The sequence below is a fragment of the Callorhinus ursinus genome, unplaced genomic scaffold, assembly GCF_003265705.2.
Source record: "Callorhinus ursinus isolate GAN/ISIS: 27379988/994484 unplaced genomic scaffold, GSC_fseal_2.0 scaffold6, whole genome shotgun sequence".
Lineage (NCBI taxonomy): Eukaryota > Metazoa > Chordata > Mammalia > Carnivora > Otariidae > Callorhinus > Callorhinus ursinus.
Genome location: NW_027397068.1, coordinates 43,012,044 through 43,029,195, shown reverse-complemented (window position 1 = coordinate 43,029,195; position 17,152 = coordinate 43,012,044). Strand labels below are relative to the sequence as shown.

Sequence of the window (17,152 nt, the reverse complement as noted above, 5' to 3'; positions counted from 1 at the left end):
AAGATGACAGCAATCAGCAACAGTTAAACGTTTAGCGAACATTAACCACATGCGTCAAGTTTTCTGGTCGATGCTGTTACACTGTTTAATCTTTATGACTGTATGAGGGAGTTAATAGTCTTCACCCATTTCAGATAAAGAATCTGAAGTTCAGAAAGTTTAAAGAACTTAATCAAGGTCAAATAGCCATAGAGTGAGAGCCAGAATAATTAGCTTTACCTGATGCCAAAGTCAAACCCACTAATAATGGCCTCTAATGCTAGGCTAGATCTCTACACAGAATTTTCATTTCAACTGCCTGGTTCTTCCTGCATTTACCCACCATTAAAAGAACAAGAGGGTGAACACCAGCTTTTTGGCCAATTGTCTTTTAGGATGTAAATCCTGAACTGTATTCAGGCTAGTCACTACTACTCATTAATAAAAGTACTGCAGCAAACATGTCCATGCATTCAATAAATATTTACTGCACTGAATTAGACTTTCAAAGAGCTAACTGGAAAGCACATTCCCTTAATTCACTAAACTAAATGAATTCTCTCTTAAGTCTTAAGGACAGAAGTAATGACATAACTTTGAATACGCCAGAAATATTTCTTAGCAGTTGACCTTTCATTTGTTTGTTATGAAATGTAATCTTCTGCCAATCCAATTAATTTTCCACTGAATGTTAGTAAAGACAGAGAATCAACAAATGGAATTTTCATCTTTTTAAAATAATATTTCTTTATTGATTTTAAGTTGCAAGAGTCCTTTGTTCCTAGGGACTGAAATTATAGGTCCTCTTTAGAGCTAAAAATCATGATTCTATAAAAATTCTACCAGAGGCTTTTAATGTACTGCACGCATTCTCATTAATATTCATAAGAATATAAGAATTCCATTTCGCACAGCTTTCTACCAGTGCACAGACAGATTAGAGGAGAAAAATATGCAGAAAGTCATATAGAAAGTTATTAGAGGCAATGAAAACAGAACAGAGTCTACTCTGCCAAACTCATTTCTCATACACAGGGAAAACTTCCTCTTTCTCACCATCAATCACTATTTATTGGGCGTCTGCTACATGCAGATGACTGTCTTTCACAAGAGTGGGGAAAAATCTGCCGCCTGCCTCATCCTCAGAAGTGGTTTCTGGGGACACCCCCTACTACTGCTCCAGCACTGCAAGATCACCCTCAGATGATCTCTAAGATGAATCCAAAGGTGGCACGTATCACGGAGCACTAACAAAGGAACAGGTGACAGGAGACAGAAGTTTGTCCTCAGTTACTTCTGGACTTGCTTTTAATATTATCAGACCTATTGCTAAAATCCTAGGATCTCTGGCCTTTTGTTTTTTTTTCCCCCAGACCTCTTCTGGTCTTGGCCCCAAAGGAATAAGCTCCACACTCTTCTGGCGTTCTGTCTACTGGTACAGAACTGAAGTTTGCTCCCCGAGGCCTTGTAGAGGACAGTTGCCAATGTGAATCACTGTGCCAGCCCCCTGGGCTCACAGCATCTGCTGTCATACTGTCACCATGCCCCGACTCCTTCAATTTTAGGACAGAAATCAATGTGAGCAGTGGTTACAACTACTCATTTACTGTTATTATTATCACTTAGTGGGAGGTGTTTATTTGGTAGATCTGAATTAGAGGTAACAGATGCATACAAAGCCAATAAAATTTAAAGGATAAAAGATGTCATCAGTGGAATGCCTTTACAAAGAACATACAGTTTATGGGCTTCGAACACTGGTTTTCAACAATTCAATTTGAGTGTCTTTTGAACTATCAAGAGACATAGAGGTTTACTCTACCAGGTAAACTAGTTCACTAAGGAAAAGGCGACATGCTTCTTTGTTCTCTTATGGAATAGTATCTGCAACTGAATGCATTTTCCAAATACACCAGCATATGCTCATACTTGTAAAAATACAAACTAAAAAATAATTGAATTATCACTCTTCTTAATGTACTTTCAGTATATTTATTTACATGGAGAGTGCAAGAGGCAATAAATAATTTATACTTACTTCAAAACAGTGCTTTGTCACGTAATTATATGCAATCTCTTCGATTCAGTAAGCATTTACTAAAAATTGCTTTATTCCTACCACTGTACTATTTATCTAAAACCTATGAACACAAAAAGGACTCAACAGGCTCTAAGAAAACTTTGATTTTTTTTTACAAGGAGACAAAATTAACATAAATAAAACAATTAGAAAAAAATGGGTAGGTTAAAAATTAATGACTGATAAAATGTGTTTATGCACAGAGATGTGTTAGTGGGAAAAAAAGGGACAGTTCACATGGGCCAGTGTTGTTAGGGAAGGCACCTGAAGTAGGATCTCGCTGAAAACAACCATTCGTGGTTATATTTCGACAGTGCCACACGACCAACAATCATATCTGTAAACCAGAAACATTTTACCCTCAATGAAAATGTTCCCTATCAGAGCATGCTGAAGAGGACGATTCTACCGGCTTCTGCCTCAGATGTCTAATGTAAAGACCGAGAGGGTCAAGTGGTACTTTGGTCAGCACAATCGAAAATGTGCTAAATATACAAATATGGGTTCAGGAAGAAGGCATAATAAAAAGTGTCTAAGGGGCAGGATATCGACCCAACACAAAATTAAATCAGTATTGTGAAGTATTATGACCTTTACTTGGAAAAAAAAAAGTATGTGAATTCAACTATAATTTTCCAAGAGATTGGGTTAAGAAACCAAGTCTACAGTTTAATACATTTTGTTTTAAAGGTTTATTAAGTTGCTTCACATAAAAGTTCCTGTAGAACTCACAAGAAAAACTGCCCTTTGCTAGACTGGATTGTTGTTCTCAATTATGCACTTGCTCCCTGTAAGAGAAATATACATCTGTACCCTTTGCTATGCCACCTTGGGGTGCTTTGCACTACGCAGAGTATGCATCTCTACCCACTTGGCCATGTGGCTTGTTTTGACCAACAGACTGAGAATTAACAGTGTACCTAATTCAACTTGAGACTCTAAGAGGCCTGGCAAATTTCTGCTCTCCTCCAGAAGAGCATGCTCCAGGTACCAACTTCTTCTTCAGCCCTGTCCCAGGATAAAGACACGTGGAATAGACCTGAACTCCTACCTTAACTTTGGAGGCCAGCCCACCCCTGCCAAACCCAACCAAGAGCAGCCAAACCGCAGTCAATCTGCCAATTTATGAATATGAAATAAATAATTGTGGTTCTAAGCCACTAAGATTTGGAGGCTGTTATGCAGCATTATCACAACAAAAAAACCAAAACACTCTTAGAAATATCCTGATCCACAAATTACTTCGTGGATTTTTACCAGGAAGATCAAAGCCATATAGTACATACTACTGTCTATAAGAAGAACTCTACCGGGGCCCCTGAGTGCTTCAGTCGGTTAAGCAGCTGCCTTCAGCACAGGTCATGATCCCAGGGTCCTGGGATCAAGCCCCACATCGGGCTCCCAGCTCGGCAGGGAGCCTGTTTCTCCCTCTCCCTCTGCCTGCCTCTCTGCCTACTTGTGCTCTCTATCTCTGTCAAATAAATAAATAAAATCTTAAAAAAAAAAAAAAAAGAAGAAGAAGAAGAAGAAGAAGAACTCTACCAAGGCGTGGAATACCAAAGCCCAGAGACAGAAGCAGCCAACTGACACAAATAGCCAAGAAAGCTTCCTTTCCTTCCAGTTGTCATTTACCCCATAACCAATGTGTGTGGCTATGGAAGTTTAGCCATAAGAAGGCATCATCCGACACCAAGGGTAACTTATGCACATCTTGGTATATTCACCTATAGATTTTGATATTACTTCTTGTTATGAGGCAAAATGTGTTACCCCGCCCCCCAAAATGTTTAAGTTGTATCCACAGTACCACATAACATGACCTTATCTGGAAAAAGAGTACTTGCAGATGCAATTAGTTAAGATGAGGTCATACTGGACTATGGTGGGCCTCTCATCCAATAAGACCAGTGTCCTTTTAAGAAGATGGCCATATGAAGCTAGAGACACACAGGGAGAACACTGGGGGACAACAGAAGCAGAGATTAGGGTGACAAAGCTGCAAGCCAAGGATGCCAAGGACAGCCAGCAAAGCACCAGAAGCCAGAAGAGGCAAGGGAGCTTTTCTCTTAGTTCCACAGAGGTCAAGGCTCTACCAACATCTGGATTTTAGACTTCTAGCCTCCAGAGCTGCAGCACAACAAATCTCTGTTGTTTTAAGCTACCCAGTTTGTGCTACATAGTCAGAGCAGCCCTAGGAAACTAATTCACTTATTTTATTTTATTTATTTATTTTTTAAAGATTTTATTTATTTGACAGAGAGAGACGCAGCGAGAGAGGGAATACAAGCAGGCGGAGTGGGAGAGGGAGAAGCAGGCTTCCCGCAGAGCAGGGAGCCCGATGCGGGGCTTGATCCCAGGACCTCGGGATCATGACCCGAGCCCAAGGCAGATGCTTAATGACTGAGCCACCCAGGCGCCCTCTAATTCACTTATTTTAAATTGTATACACTAGCATTGTTCCAAAAGAATACTGCATCAAAAATGTTGTTACTTTCCCACCATGGCTATTCTGCCACTTCCTCTTATAATTTAAAGAAATGTGAGCCAGTAATTGAGAACACTGGTAGAATTTTTTGAGTATTAGAGCAGAAAGCCCCCACAGTTAATTAACATCTGTACCTAGGAGATAATTTAAACATAGCTTATTTGAATAGGGGGACAAAGAACTGACCTGATTATCAAGAAATAAACTTAACATAAAAAGGGTTTTGAAATATTCTGAGAATATAGCATCCACCCATATTATGCTGCTCTTATACTCTGGCGATTTTAGTCTAACCACCTCACGCTGCTAGGTTTCCTGTGCATAGTTATGCTATCTTGTACCATTTGGTTTTTTGTTTTTTAAAGGTTTTATTTATTTATTTGACAGAGAGAGAGACAGTGAGAGAGGGAACACAAGTAGGAGTGGGAGAGGGAGAAGCAGGCTTCCCGCCAAGCAGGGAGTCCAATGCGGGGCTCGATCCCAGGACCCTGGGATCATGACCTGAGCCGAAGGCAGACGTTTAACGACTGAGCCACCCAGGTGCCCCTACCATTTTGTTTTTGTTGTTGTTGTTAAAGATTTTATTTATTCATGATAGATAGGGGGCGGGAAAGGGAGAAGCGGACTCCCCGCAGAGCAGGGAGCCAGGACCCAGGATCAGGACCTAAGCCAAAGGCAGATGCTTAACCGACTGCGCCACTCAGGAGCCCTATCTTGTATCATTTTCTAATTGATTGCTCACCATGCCCCATCCTTCTAATCAGACTGTAAACTCTCTAAAGGCAGGGAATGTGTCTTATGTTTTATGGGCACGGGCACATGCACATACACACATGACAATTTCTAGTTTAGGCTAGCACAGGATTTATGTTTAGTAAGTTCATTTTTAATTTGTTATGGCTAAATACCATACAGAAACTGACTTCAGGGCATGGAACGATAAGGTCTCACCTTTTATTTAAGTCAGTGGTCTCCATTTTTAAAAGTTATATTCTACATCAATAAAAGTATCTGAGCATATTTTTACTTATAAAAAACATGTGTTCTGCACTAATATATGCATTATAAAACATATAACAAAAATAGAAATCATGAAAAGATGATACAGACGTTCTAGCAAATTCTTCCCTTACCATCATGGGGCACATGAACCCCAGTTGGGAAACCACTGGCCCAGACTACAAGGGTAGATATATGAAAGCGTTTCCTAGGATTTTTGTCCTTTCCAGGAAATGCAAGATCTATGAGAATCTATCATATTTATAAACTTTAAACATTCTCTGGAAGATTCCTTAAATTGTCCTGATCAAACAAGCAATATTTTTGAGTTGATGATAGGGTGTCCTTGCAATTAGGATTAGTTTGTATATTACTGGACCCCAATTGTAAATCCACTGCCAACCATGGTGTTCTCTGCAACTGAGCTCTTTAGTTTTTTAGGCTTTGGGAATGAAAATTTATTACCAAAACTTCAGCTAAATATCTATAAGACTGAGAGAACCAAATGAGGTAATATTTTGATTTTGAAAAGAAAGGAAGGAGAAGGTTGGACAGAAGAAAAATGGAAGAGAAAACTCATAAATCATGTCTTAAGAATATTGTCAACACAACACCACCCAATCTTCCTGTGTCCCATGTGCACATATGTGAACAACATTGCTAGAAAACAGAAGGGAAGAGAGTAACATAAAACACAGTCCTATCAGCTTACTGTAAGAACAACGAAGCCATAAAACAAGCCAATATTTAATTTGTGGTACAAATAGTTAAGTGACAAAATAACTAAAGCCAGGGGTAGAGTAGATGTCTTGGAAAGTGTTCATGGAACTAAGCATCAACCTTGTGCAGAATGGTGGCTTTAAAGGAAGAAAAGGGCAAGGAAATTTCAGATAAAGGGGGCAGTCAAAAGGCCGGAGGCAGGAATTATCCGGTGTGTGTGTGAGAGAGGTACTGGGGCGCCAAGTTCATTCGGGTGGGGAGTGGGAGATAGAGATGAATGCCTGAGCAGAGGAGACAATGCAGAGCCTTAGCAGCATTTTCTCGCTTAAACCTCCATGAGAAAGCCACCACCACTAAAACGTCAATCATCTCATTTGGTCTACTTATTCTTGAAGAACTGGCCTTGGGGCTGATCTATACCCAAAACAAGCAAGATAAGTGCAAAAAAATGTGAAGCAGATGGCATGTGGGTGAAAATGTTGGGGAAGTGAAATATTAGTAGCTTTGAAAGGAGGAAGAGAAAGTAAAATACGTCAAAATGAATATGCATTTGGTAACGAAAAGTTGAGACTATAAGAATCCTAGGACACCTAAATTTTGGTAATTTCTAACAAGTATCATTATAATACATACGAATAATACAAATTCAAAAAATAGAAATTGCCTATGATCCCATCAATGGGGAAAAAGCTTTACTATTTTGTTACTTTCCTGTCTTTTCTTCTATGCAGGTGCATTTTAAAATCAAATTAGGATCCTTTTGTGCATACAGTTTGGTAAACTATATACTATCACTTAAAAAATGACTCCACTGTTGGATTTGTCTCAAATTTTCCAACTGTCACCCTTGATGATAACTAATTACTACAGTTGCTTACTCTGTGACAGTACTTTACATATATTAATCTAATTCTCAATACTATGTGGGAGGTAGATACTATTATCTTCATTTTATACATGAGAAAATCAAGGAGAAACTAACGTGCCTAAGTTCACATAGCTGGTAAACGGTGGAAGAGGATCCCAAGCCGGGCAACTGGTTCCAGTAGCCCTCCTCCTAACCCCGTGACCACTCCACATGCCCCCCAGAGACAGTGTGCTGATCGTTGAAATGGAGCCTCATTCCTGATTTCCTTAGGAGGTGCTCTTAGAATAAAACCACTGGTGCCAAAAAATTCTACCAGCTAACCTGTTCTCAATCTAAAGTACACCAAGAGACCTCTCACCATCCTGAAAAAGGAACATGACCCAGTCTCAACTTTGCCAGCACCATAATGGACTTTTAAAAATCTAATTACAATCTGCATTTCTCTGGTGCAATTAAGTTGAATGTGTTGTCTTGGCTCTTTGTAGTTACTGTTTTGTGAATTTCCTGTTCCTGCTATCGACTGTGTCCCTCGCCCCCAAATTCATATGTTGGCAACCTAATGCCCAGGTGATAGTATTAGGTGGTGCCCTTGCTAAGTGATTAGGTCATGAGGTCAGACCAGCCCCCTCATCAGTGGGATCAGGGCCCTCATAAAAGAGGTCCCAGAGGAGGGTGGGAGGGATGGGGTGGCTGGGTGATAGACATTGGGGAGGGTATGTGCTATGGTGAGCGCTGTGAATTGTGCAAGACTGTTGAATCACAGATCTGTACTTCTGAAACAAATAATGCAACATATGTTAAGAAAAAAGAAAAAGAAGAAGATAGCAGGAGGGGAAGAATGAAGGGGAGTAGTCGGAGGAGCAGACGAACCATGAGAGACAATGGACTCTGAAAAACAAACTGAGGGTTCTAGAGGGGAGGAGGGTGGGGGGATGGGTTAGCCTGGTGATGGGTATTAAAGAGGGCACATTCTGCATGGAGCACTGGGTGTTATGCACAAACAATGAATCATGGAACACTACATCAAAAACTAATGATGTAATGTATGGTAATTAACATAACAATAAAAAAGAGGTCCCAGAGAGATCCCTGGCTCCTTCCACCACGTAAGAACACAATGAGGTATCAGCAGTCCACAACCTGGAAGAGAGGTTTTGCCACAGCTCGAACATGCTGACACCCTGATCTCAGACGTCCAGTTCCCAGAACTGTGAGCAATAAATGTTGCTGTGTATAAGCCCCCAGTGTATGGTATTTTGTTATAGCAGCCTGAATGGACTAAAACAATTCCTTACTAGAATGTTTTATAAAGCATTAAGGCATATTAAATTAAACTATTTTGTAAAGTGCTATGATTTGAGATATCAGAGGGCTGCTAATGAGCTGTTTCAGTAGGACCCAATTGACAGGCAATATGTTGAAGGAATCACCAGGACCTAGGGAGGAGGGCTCAGCTGTAAACACCCGGGACAGAGCAGACACTCCCAACCCACTAATGGCCCAAGACTGTGCTTTACATCATACAGCAGGGACTATTCTCATCCAATGGCTAGGAAACTCATTACTCCCACTCAGGACACCCTAGGATCAACATGTCTGAGGAAACAAATCAGTAAATCTGATGTTTGCTGAGTGAGGTCAGAATTACAGCAGGAAAATCAAAGATTTTGAAGGATCTCATACCTACAAAGTCATCTTGCAAATTTTTCCTACTCTACAAGGCATACCTGATTAGTGATCAGAATCATCCACCAGTCAGGATTCCACATGAACAGTGCTGAACAAACACTATTATATTCTTACTCTCTAAATCCTCTGTTAATCAGTCAACAGCAAATTACCTCGTGCCAGGCACACTGCAATAAAACTGAGCACACAGGATACCCTGATTACTTGGCTTGGAATTAAAAATACCTCATTTGCATGCATAAGAGTCACTTCTTAGGACAGACCACTCTCCAGACAGTTCATGTCATCTGTCAGGGTCAACGTTTAATGGCATCTTATTTGGAAGCTTTTGCCACTCTGTATCAATTACAGAGGGAAACCCAAGGGTGGAGGCATAAAAGACACTCTCCAAGATGAGGACCATAATGAAATATGAAAGTTATTTTGAATGAGTGTTAACACAATGTTTGAGAGAGAATTAGAGAAGCCAGGATGCTAGAGAAAATGATACAGGCATGTATTCTACTGGGGGGTTGGGGGGAAGAGGAGAAGAGGGATGAATGGTTAAATAAGCTTCAAGCTGGGCTTTTTTTTTTTTTTTTTTAACCAATCTTAGCATGCTATCCAAAACCAGAGTTAATTTCTACTAGAAAAGCAATTTTGTTGTTTATGAGAAATGCCTATTCCCAGTATGGAAACTGATTTGGGGCACTAAATTACATGGGGAAGTCTCCATAAGTCTATGGAATCTCAACTAAGAATGGCCCCTAGAGAAGACACCAGAACTGGGTGGGGCTTGCTAAGGAAAATGGGAGCACAGAATGTCCTAAGCAGAGGGAACAACAGCACGGAGAAGGAAAATCATATACTATGCATGTGCAAGAAGTGACAAGCAGTTTTGTATGACAGCAGAGATTCTTAACTTGGGGTCCATATACAAGGATGTGCAGGCAAAATGGTGTGTGGTGCGTGATGAGACCATGAACTTTCATCAGATTTTCATAAAGGGTCCATAATTTAGGGCAGGGGTAGGGTGGTAGTCAAGAACAATTGTGGGCCAAATGCATGACAGGGAGGTACAGGGGGCAACAGATGAATTCCTCAGAGCCCCAGAGACCACTAAGATCTCTGGCGGACTCCACCCTGTGTAGGATGATTAGCAGAGGAAAGTTGAGAAGGAAGACTGGCTGAAAAGTGGTGAGCTGAGATGCAGCCGAAAGTAAAATGCAGGCAACAGTCCAAAGCATCTGAGGAGCCATACAAGGGCAGTGGAAATGGAGAGAAGGGAATTTGAGAAATGGCTGGGAGATAAAACGAGCAGGCCGAATGTTCATCTTGGTTGTAGATGCATAAAAATCACCAGGGGATTCCCAATGAACGGCACTTGTCGCCAGTGGATAGGGGAAGCACGTAACTGGGGAAGGGGAGTCCTTTGATTATATACCCATTTGTATCTTTTGAATCACATAAAGGTAGTACCTGCCACAAAAATAAATTTTTAAAAAAGACATAGAGGTTATTGAAATGAAATGCTTCTGGGTAAAAATCTACCCACATCTCTCTTCAGACGACTCTAAAGTTTCACACTGCATTTTTGAATTCAGATTATTTTTGCCCCAAAGGTTCCAGGACCACACGCATGACTGAACCTTAAGAAGGGCCAATCTCTCTGTTGAGCTGGGTGAAAACATTATCAAACTGAACTTGGCATCATATAAATAACTCAGATAAATAACAGTAAATAACTATGTAGTTACATTCAACCAACTTAACAGGTAGTTGTCAAAATACCAGAATGAAGAAAGTTTAGTCAATTAACTTAGCTTGATCTTTTAAATTTTATGGCAAATAAATGAGGCACATAGAAGAATCTAGTAATCTGATTCATTAAAACAGAGATGAATCAAATAAATTACTGATATGAAAGAGGTCAGATTTGAGGTTTGGTGTGGTGAGTGTTAAGCTAGTTTAGGCTAGCCCCTTGGCTAAAAATGACTTTTTTTAAAAATTATATGAAATGAATCTCCTGTTCAGTCTAATAAAGCACATAAGGTAGATTCCAGAAATAATTGACTTAAATTGAATGGTTTGACCAATTTTAAATTGGTGGTAAGTGGACGCAAATTTAATATTACAAAATAAATGGAATTTAGTTTTGCAAAACTATGGAACATTGTTTTCCATTTGGCTATATAACCTCAAATATACTAAACTTGCAACACTTATTCAAAACATACTTAATGGAATCGATTAAACTTTCTAATCAAAAACATATGTGTCCAGAGATCGATTCTGCAAATGTTTTCACTTGGTTTTATGTATTATGTTTTGCCTTGTTTCACAAAGGATATGACTCAGCTTTAAATAATAAATTCAATAAAGTGGGGGCGCCTGGGTGGCTCAGACGGTTAAGCGTCTGCCTTCGGCTCAGGTCATGATCCCAGGGTCCTGGGATGGGGCCCCGCATCGGGCTCCCTGCTCAGCGGGGAGCCTGCTTCTCCCTCTGCTTCTCTCTCTCTCTCTGTCTCTCATGAATAAATAAATAAAATCTTTAAAAAATAAATAAATAAATTCAATAAAGTGGGAAAATGTAATTAGATGAAAATCAGAAATGAGAAAAACAAGGTAGAACAGAAGCTCAATACCAAAGGGAAAGTTAGAACATCAATATTAGGTCATAGGTTTTTATAGGGTTATTAAAATCAAGTTGCAAATTTGATTCAGCATTTGCTAGTTGCCAAATCAGAAAGGGAAATATAATCAATTATCTGATGCTAGTTTTGCATGATGAAAAAAAGGCACAGAACAGTTGTGCAGGGCAAGTAAATCTTTTTTTTGGCCTCTATCGCTAAATGGAACTTCCCTGGGTCTTCACACAAGAGCTGCAAAAGGAACGATGATCTTGGTAAGGACATCTCTTAAGTAACCTAACTTAGGTTCGTTGTAACTGCTGTTATAGTAGAATCCCTCCACATATGCACAGTTGGGGGTGGGGTGCAAGAGCTGCAAAACAAGTCACCAAAGTACATCATTTCTGAAAATTTGGCTAGACTCCTAGTCTAACATCTAGAATTGGAATGGAATGCGTGGACCTTATGGCCTTTATTACCACCAACCTTCTAGAACCATCATTTCTCTCCATTAAGATTCAGATCAAATTCATAAGCTGACAACTGATATTCTCCGGCATGTACAGAAATAAAGGCATTCTACACCATTGTTCAGGGGAGATTAGTAGACAACAATTATTCTTCAACCACCACCTCTCCATATTTGAAATTCAAGGTCATACAAATTTTCTTTTCCATACTTTCTCTGCAACCATAACAATTTTGGTTCCAACATATGTAAATTGAGTGGATCCCACTGGATGTAAAGAACAACAACAAAACTTATAGGCTGCGATAAAAAAGAAAAAAAAAGGACAGTAAATAACATTTAGCAAGGAAGGGATAGAGGTTTTGGCAATAAAACCTTAGGAAAGATTCAGAAAGGGAGGACAGACTATACGTGGTCTTAGAATTGCATTCCAGTGGTGTATATGGAGGCGGGATGTTGGGGGTTCACCAGACAGGGCCCTGATAATGAGTCATCCAATCACAGAGGCATTGTGCATTTGGATGCAGAACACACAGAGAAAAATGCCTCTCCCATTCTGAGATTAAAAACTAGCTCTTACTTGACTGGTTTCAAGGCCAAGAGGGTCAGCACAGCCTAAGTACTCAATTTCTATTTGTCAAAGGAACAAGTAAGGGTTTACTATCTGCAACAAAGTAAAAAGAGTTTACTGTACCCACAGCTGAGGGCTCTTTTGAGAAATTAAAGTGAACAAGTAAAAACAATGTGAATTAATTAACTGCTCAATATTCTTGATTACAAATGTAAGATGTATAAAATGTAAGTATCTTTATTTGGGGGAGGACATTTGCTTCATTTTAATAAATCACAATATTTTTCATATGTTCCCTCCCCCTGTTGGTTCCCCCAATCTTACCACCTTTTACATAAAAGTGTGATTTCCTCACCATCTAGGAAAGGCCCAAATAGGCTGGAGAAGCAATAGCAATAAACTATGGTTTACTGTTATTTTATGAAAATAAGTCTTCGGGGTAATATGTAGTGAGGATAGCAGCAAGGTATTAAAATGACAAAAAAGGGGCGCCTGGCTGGTTCAGTCTGTGGAGCATACGACTCTTGATCTTGGGTTGTGAGTTTGAGCCCCATGTGGGGTGTAGAGATTACTTAAAAATAAAATCTTTAGGGTGCCTGGGTGGCTCAGTCGTTAAGCGTCTGCCTTCGGCTCAGGTCATGATCCCAGGGTCCTGGGATCGAGTCCCGCATCGGGCTCCCTGATCCTTGGGAGCCTGCTTCTCCCTCTGATTCTCTCCCTCTCTCTCTCCCTCTGTCCCTCATGAATAAATAAAATAAAATATTAAAAAAAAATAAAATCTTTAAAAAAAATGACCAAAAAAAGAAAGCAAATAAAAGACTGGACCACTCCCAGATAATTGTGTTAAACAAAGTTACTGAAAAAAGGTTAATACTGATTCATAAAGCTTACATAACAGGAAAATAAAAACAAAATCAAAACAGGAAATTTCACAGTGCAAAAATAAAGCAAATGAAATATGATGCAGTTATCCTTGATTCTTCCAACATAAAATTTAAAAGCAAAAAGACACTGAATCCTCCAAAACCCTGATTTCCAAATTGTGAAATGTGGAAGGCAGCTATGCTCACCACTATACCATCAACACATGCAAATTGTCAAATTTGGAAATTGATATGCTTATATAGTAAAGAAAACCTGTACAGTTGAAAATATGTATCTATACCATATATTTTGAATCATTTAGGAACCACAGACACCCCTAAATGCTTTATTTTTATCTTTACCTGTAATAAAATACATTATAATTAGATCATCTACAACTCAAGTCTAAACGGAGTTAATATGTCACTTATTAACCGAAACACTGTTACCTCTGGAGTAGCAGAATCTTCTTGTAAACAAGAATTGTATTTTTGAAATTGTGTTTGAGAGTTTAATAGAAATATATTTGATTACCAACAAGACTAGAAAATCTGCAAGCTGACATGAAATGCACTTACATTAAGGGTTGAGGAGAATTACTTCATTTAATAACACAATTTAAAAAAGGACAGCATGTGGTTCTAAGAATGCCAAAATTCATACTTAAATGTTAAGACAATTTAATTTGACACTTCATACAAAGAGGCAATTTTAAAAATCCAGTTAACTTCAAGAGCCACAAGACAAATACACTGTAATCCTAAACTGTTTTTAGATGAAGCCTGAAATACACAGTTCATTCAACAAATAACTAATGAGCACCCATCACGCATCAGACGCAGAGCATTACAGAACTGAACAAGACTCTGTCCTCCTGGAGCTCATTTTCCAAAGCTCTAAACCTTAACACGTTAATATAAAATTGGAATTCACAATGACCTACTTTCCAAAACTCTAAACCTGCTTGCTTATTATAAAATAAAATTTAAAAAAAGATAGCCCCTGAAGAGATAATCTTGCCCAAAGCCCTCATGTATGAACTTCACACTTGGGGAAAAGAAAGAATTCATAAACCAGTTTCTCAAATACACAAACAGTAACACCTACTAGGCTGCGCCCAAGGCTGCCTCTGCTGGCCGCCTGGGTGCATCCTTCCAGCAGATTCTCAACTCCCGACACCTGTGTCAAACTTGCCACTCTTAACACACATCCCTTCACGAAAGCAGGAGGTTCCTGAGTAGGCAACACGAGAATACCCCAGCCTCATCTACCTCCGGAAAAATCTGACTTCTAGAAGGACCTTCCCTAATTGGCCCTAAAATGTTTATTGTAAGGGACTGAACCATCAAGTATTCATACACAGCCAGTTCCGAAATATACAAAAAATCCCCGGCGACTTCTACGTGCTGCTAAAATAACGCTTTGCGTGGCTACACGTTTAGCTAAAACAGGAAGAACGCATCTGCTCATTCAGCCGAAACATTACGGTGACATATTTCTACCTGAGCTGCTGAAAATCCAACGGTATTCCTCCCCCCTCCCCAACCCCGGCCCCCAAATAAGCCACTAGCCCACGGATCCTCCCCCACCCCCGACCGCCGCGCGCAGCCCACTGGGCCGGGAGGCGGGCGGGCGGGGAAGGGTCGAGCTCTCCTTCGCTACCGCTCGGCCTTCCGAGCTCCAGAAGAGGTTGTCAGGTTAACAGGGTCTGCGCCCAGCGCCATTAGCACACCTCCGAGCGCTCCGCCGACCCCGGGCGGGAGGCAAGTTTGGCCAGTCCTGGCCCCGGGCCCCCGCCTCTCCCCACCCGCAGCATCAGCTGCGGCCGGCGGCGAGGGCTGGTCCCCGCCTCACCCACCTACCTACAGGGCGGGGGCGCGGGCTCCTCGGGTCCGGGAGAAGGGGATCGGGCGCACGCATTTCTGGGAGCGGTGGCCTCTGCTGCTCGGCGCGGGGGAGAGCATCCTCTAGGGTGGGTGGAAGGAGGGGTCGGGGGAGGTTCGTGCGGCTAGGAGGAGCAGGGGCGGGAGGGAGGAGCGCCGAGGCGCGTGCCCCCGGGGACCGGCGTCCGGAGCTGGTGGACTCGGGCGCCGCCAGGACTCCTCACGCCTCTCCTCGAGCGCGGCACCTTGCCAACCCTGCAGCTGCGCCCGCGGTCAGGACATCGGCCGCGACAGGCCTGGCCGGAGGCGGGGAACTGCGGGTGGCGCGACGCGGTGCAGACGCCCGCCTCTAGCTCCGCCCGGGCCGCGCCACGCTCTGCGCCCCTCCGCAGCGGCGGGGGCCGGGGAGCTCCGCGACGGGGCTCGGCGGCTCGGGCTGCGGCATCTTCCCCGCCCCGGCGACCTCCGAGCTGGAAGGCTGGGCACCCCCGCCACCCCCGGCTGCTGCAGCGTCCGCTGTCCCGGAGCAGTCCCAGCCCCGGCCGGGCGGCTCCGCCCCGGAGAGCTGCGCGCGCGGCCTCCGCAGGCCTCGGCCCATTGTGACGCGTCCGAGAGGGAGCTCGCTGCTACCCGGCCGGCGGGACGCCGGGCGGTGAAGTCTGGGAGGGTCTTCTTACCTCGCCCCGGGCCGCATCCCCTACAGCTGGCCCGCCGTGGCCACCACTCTTCGTGGGAAGTGAGGCTTTGAGAGCAGAGCTGGAGTTATAAAGCGTCTCCCCGAGTCTTAAAGCCTTGAGTTTCCTTCCAGCTTAGGGACCACTGGCCACAATAAATTCATCCGTCTGTCCTTTCCGGCGTTACGTTTCGCAAAGGGGCCCATCATATCCTCCCCCTCCCGCTCCCGACCCTGGTACAGCATCCCGGCTGCTGCCAAACTGCAATCACTTCAGCAGTAGGGACGTAGCAACTGGGTTCCCCGGACCGGCTCTTGGCAGAGACCCGAGAGAGCCTTGGTTGGGAGGATTTGCATCAGCAACGGGGCAGTGCTGGTGAGCTTCCCATCCCCTCTTGGGAGCTGTTTCCTCTAAGGTCCCATGACTAGCACTGCAAGATGACTAGGAGGATTTGGCCTTGAGGTTTACCCTTACACACACAGAAAAAGAAAAAAAAAAGTCAAGGCACAGTCTGCAGCTGGCCTGATAACATTGGTATGTCAGAGGCCATACACACAGGCACACTAGATAGCGGCCTCCTCTGGGCTGTTGATGCTGCTTATGGGCTTTGGGATTTCAGTTGCAAGTGGTCATGTTATACTATTTTGCAAGGTATGGAATAATTGCCCAATTCTGTACTGAACGTATATAAAATTGGACCTCCGGTTTACATCTTTAGGCGTTGTGTTATTTGCAAGTTATTTTCAAGGGAAAATTAGACTCTTAAAATACAAAGAGCTGATTTTATTGAATCAAAAGATTGATTGGGATCTCCAGAAAAATCAGCTGAGCCATTCTCACACTTGTTTGATGAGTGCTTTCATGATTTTGAAATCTAAGGTTACTTTTTTAAAATGGGCAAAGACATGTTCTATAGCCGTACAAACTGATAAAATCGCTAAGACTTCTTGAGAGGAGTTTCATGTGGAGCAAGGTAGGAACTGAAATGCTTAGGAGTCAGGAAACAGTGGCACATGACTTGGCCACTTTGAGGACTTTGATCTAGAGCTCCAGTTTATATTCAAAAGATACCATTTATTATTCATGATATTTTACCTCCAAATTCAGAATAACTCAGTTATAGAAACGTTTATGTATATATGTGATGCATAAATGACAGAACGAAGCCACTTAAAGAGAATTTCACAGTTGCTTACTCTAACAATGCTTATAAAGAAGCCTGCCTTAGAATGCAGTTTATAGGACATTTGTAGAAATGTTCA

At 42.1% G+C, this 17,152-nt stretch overlaps 1 protein-coding gene across 10 annotated transcripts in view; it reads right to left on the bottom strand.

The window, feature by feature from the left end:
- NCOA7 (nuclear receptor coactivator 7) overlaps window positions 1-17,152 on the bottom strand; it is a 157,612-nt gene that overhangs the window by 133,090 nt on the left and 7,370 nt on the right. For 3 of the 10 annotated variants that reach the window (XM_073893873.1, XM_073893877.1, XM_073893880.1), the window contains exon 1: window positions 15,196-15,763. The exons of 3 other annotated variants lie outside the window; for them this stretch is intronic. The gene's annotated coding sequence lies outside the window, so the exon portion shown is untranslated. Of the gene's footprint in view, window positions 1-15,195; window positions 15,764-15,893; window positions 16,295-17,152 lie in introns of those variants that run through there. 4 more of the 10 variants (XM_073893876.1, XM_073893882.1, XM_073893878.1 and 1 more) reach the window with 2 other exon arrangements.